Source organism: Limulus polyphemus, unplaced genomic scaffold (assembly GCF_000517525.1).
Source record: "Limulus polyphemus unplaced genomic scaffold, Limulus_polyphemus-2.1.2 Scaffold2156, whole genome shotgun sequence".
In the NCBI taxonomy this organism is placed as follows: domain Eukaryota; kingdom Metazoa; phylum Arthropoda; class Merostomata; order Xiphosura; family Limulidae; genus Limulus; species Limulus polyphemus.
Window position 1 is genome coordinate 103,533 of NW_013667766.1, and position 4,539 is coordinate 108,071.

Genomic DNA, 4,539 nt, shown 5'->3' on the forward strand with positions numbered 1-4,539 from the left:
CAAAAAACTATATTGATGTCCTCTTTAACACTTTCCACCTTTGCATACGTTTTCTCATTAAGATGGTGTTGCAGCAAATGAAAAAGATGGTAATCTGATGGTGCCATATCTTGAGAATATAGTGGGTGGGGGAGAACTTCCCAACCCAACTCCATAATCTTGTGTTGCGTCAAATGTGCCACATGTGGACATGCATTGTTGTGGAGAAGAACACCTTTCCGATTGATGAGTGAAGGGCATTTCTGATGAGGAGCTTGATTTAAACGTTCCAGTTGCTGACTATAAATCTCTGCATTGACTGTGGATTGAGGAGTTTGAAATGAATTACTCCTTTGATGTCCCACCAAATGCAAAGCATCACTTTCTGTGGATGGAGTCAAGGTTTTTGGGTCGGAAGTGGTCTAGGACTGAGCCATTGTTTTTGGTGTTTAATATTCGCATAGAGAATTCATTTTTCATTACTGGTGACAATTCTGTCCAAAAATGGTTCACGTGCCAGAAGAGACGAAGCAATGTTCACATATTGGAAATGATGATCATCAGAGAATCTGTGAGGAACTGAAACACCTTCTTTATGGAGTTTTCCCATGTTCCTTAGATGTTTATGTATTGTTTCATGACAGACATGTAATTTCAGGGCCATTTCATGAGTGTGTTGCCTTGGGTTAGACTCAACAAGTGTCTTCAGAGCATCAATATCAATTCCAACATGTCGGTCCCTGCCATCACAGTTTTTAAGGCTAAAGTCACCTGAATGAAATTTGCTGAACCATCGTTGACACTTACGAACGTTCAAAACATTTCCATAAACTTTGATATTCTTTGTGGCTACAGAGGCATTGTTTCCCTTCTTGTATTCAAACAGCATTACATGCCAAATGCATGTCTTGTCGTGTGCCATTGCTATAAGGGATTAGAGCATATTAAAGTTGACACATTATATAGGCTACACTAATGTGACTTTTAGGTGGTTCTTTTAACTATTATACATGATGTACATTTTTTGGGGTGGTTAATGAAAGTGTTCCAAAATACAACATTAATTTCTTGATAACCTAATATAAAGAAAGACAAAAATTAAATAGTCAATATAGTGGAAAACTAAGAATTTGTAGAGTCAAATAAACATATTTAATCACAAAGATATTTAACTTAAGTAATGATCAACCCGTAAACAGAACCACAAGTAAACCCAGAAATAACACACTTATTAAGCCTAATCAAACAAGATATTTAACCTAATTATCAATTAACTCGGAAGTATAACTACAGTTAAGTTGAAAATAACAAACACTTGTGAAGCCTAGTTGAACAGTACAGAACAAAGGATATTACTAAGCACTAAAATAAAAACTTAACTGAATAATAAGTATGTACAATATTAGAAGTTTGTGTGGATCCCATCTCAAGGTTTCCATACAAACCGAGTGAACAGAAAGAAGGATAAAAGATAATTAATGATGAAAATTAAATATAAATGATTGTATAAATTAAGGAAGTGTGTTGTAACAATAACATTTGTATGAGACGTTATGTATGGAAGAAAAAATAATATACTTAAACTAATGACTGATATACCAGTAAAATGAATTACAGGTAATCCTTAAATAACAATGACCATGGTAAGCCAAAGCGAATGGTATAGGAGAAAAGATACAATTAAGACTCATTGCTAACCTAAACTTGACTATGAGTATTAACCAATCTAATAAAACTTATGTCATGGAACCCAAATAACTACAAATAATAATATTAACCATAAAATTATTCAAAAACCATAACAGTAGAACGTCTTATCTTTCCAAAGTCGGCAAACTGTATCTCAAATGTGTGAGCCCCCAAACTCGAGGCAAGGCCTGATGAAAGTCAGGTCATTGGACGAACAATCTCCTGACAAAATAAAGCTGAAAATCTTCCCACAGAGTACTGTGACCTGAAGCCTGTGTAAATGTGCTAACAAAACATATAACCCCCAAAGCAGTAACATAGAATTCATAATGGAAAATGAATAACCAAACACAACTATGTTGACAGAAATAAATAAAAAGTATTTGTAATGGAGTTATAAGTTCCATAACCAGGTAGAAATATATAATAATTCCATATTGGAATAACTCAACAAGTTACAAATATCACTATTGTATACTAAAAGAGTAAACTTGTTGAAAGAAATTATTACAAAGATACAGTAAAATATTAAAAAAAAACACTGAAGATAGCACAAACTAAATGTTATAACATGAGTACTGCCAAAGGAGAAGTGATAGTTTGGTAGAACCGAGTCACATGAATCAAGAGTGTGTGTCATGCTCTTATTGGTGGAGGTTTTTGTCGCATGATAATTTGCATGCGAGACACTTTGGAATTAGTCAATTCCAGAAGAGTGGGCATTTCAAGGTTTGTGGCATGCATAAAAAAAATTGCATATAGAGGGCAGCACTGAAGAATAATAGATATTTATGTGAGTGGAGGTAATGTAACATATCGGAAATAAAACACTTTAACATGTACTTAAAATGAGTTTTGATATATTTGAAATGAAAACATGGCACACAAGATTCATCAGGTAACCTGTGAATAATGAAATACAATGATTTTGCTCAAAATTTAATGTTTGAAATGACCAGGGTATGTGACATGCTACAAGTGAAAAATAAAGAAGATTAACACATATGAATATAATCAACTTTTTCTGAGTTGGGTGTTTAAATTAATATAAATGAAAATAAATATGAAAATATTCAAATATTTTGCAAGTTAAACTTCACTAACAGTTGTGGTTTATGCTGTAAATACAGAAAAAATAATAAATTATCATTATTAAAACTAAAATTGATAAACATAAAACATGAAAAAAGAAATTAAAAACAGATATAGAAAAATATAATAACTAGTAGTTAATAGCTTATTACCCCAGAGGTACTCCCCATGAAAAGAAAATCTTCATGCATTAAAGAACATGTAACAAGAATAAAACAAAGTCATACACATAAAAACACTTGTACCTGATTATGACAAAACCTTGTCGAAATGTTGTACATTTGCTGTTATGTTAAACTTATATTAAAGTTTTTCTTCATTACCCATTCAAGCCGTCTCCAGCCATTATTAAATTCAATTATTGTATCATCTTCACAGTATATCATTTCACTTCATCATGCTCGCATAGATTTCAAACCTTAACTTCCATATTCCAATCCTTTTTGAACTTGTATTACTTTTTTGCTTTGTTTACTATTGTTAAGATGATTTCTGTTCAAAACTAGCTCAAACACAAAACTATACATTTGGTAATATGGAAAATTATGAGCACTTTTTTTTAGTATTTCAAGTACTAGATTCTTTCTGTAAAAAGTCAGATTTTCAAACAGAATCATTATCTAGGAGTGGTCAAAATTTGCTACGCCTTCTTTTTATGATCAATATGTCTGCATATGCAAAATATTTTTTCTACACAACAGATGCCCTCTCCTGACAAAATGTAAACAATCCACCATTTTGTTTCTCTTAACCTCTATGACCTGATAACTGAAATTGGTGTGTAAAAAAAAAAGGTCCATTTTCTCTCTCTCTCTCTCTATATATATATATCAAGGACCAAGATATTACATTCCAGAATTCCCGAGGAATCTAACTTTCCTTAGGGAATTTAATTTTTTTAAATGGCTTTCCAGATTGGGAATGCATCCATATTCCTTTAGTTATGACCAATGAAAGTGAGCATATTGCATGGATTAAATAAAAAAAACAATTCATGAGGAAATACATCTTTACATGATGGAATGTAATCTTCCCAATAGTTTTTGCTCAAGTGAATGTAAGTTTATTTCATTATTTCTATCCATGTATACATAAAACACGAACATACAAAATTTGTGGAATTTTACTTATGACATACACAGTGAAAACATTGTAAACATTATGAAAGAAATAAGTTCCATTAGCATATACGCATTTGGTATGATATTTTAGTATGTCCTCTCCCCCAAAAAATACAAAAATTCCTTATGATGAATAATAACTTACAATCAAACATCACTGCACAACTTTTTAGGTTTACATACTACCTAACCCAAAAATACTCTTCACAAATTCTTGCTAAAGAAGAATAATTTGTAACTTTCAAATAAAAACAAGCAACAGTACTCCAGAATCAGCAGCAAGAAAAATGTTACCAGAATCTACAAAATAATTCCCAGGTCTTTAATTATTGGGAACAATTTCTAAAACTTTCAAGAGTGGTACTATGAGGCTTCTTCTTCAAAAACTCATAAAAAGAAAAAAAAAAAGTCACATGGAGTAATTAACAAGTTGTTTACATCATTTTGAAGGGTATCTTTTCATCATTAAAGATAAGATATTTTACTAATTATCAATTTCCTCCATAGTAAGTATATATACATATGTTTCAGTTCAATAAAATCATAGCTCAGCTTATACTGCCTCTAGAAACTTGATATATGTATTTTCTTTTTTAATTCTACAGTTTACTTATATATATATATACACACACACACACACACACACACACCGAGTGGT

General features: G+C 31.5%; 1 protein-coding gene across 2 annotated transcripts in view; it reads right to left on the minus strand.

The window, feature by feature from the left end:
- Nucleotides 1–4,539, minus strand: part of LOC106466119 (cyclin-L1-like) — a 54,290-nt gene that overhangs the window by 41,206 nt on the left and 8,545 nt on the right. The gene's annotated exons all lie outside the window — the stretch shown is intronic.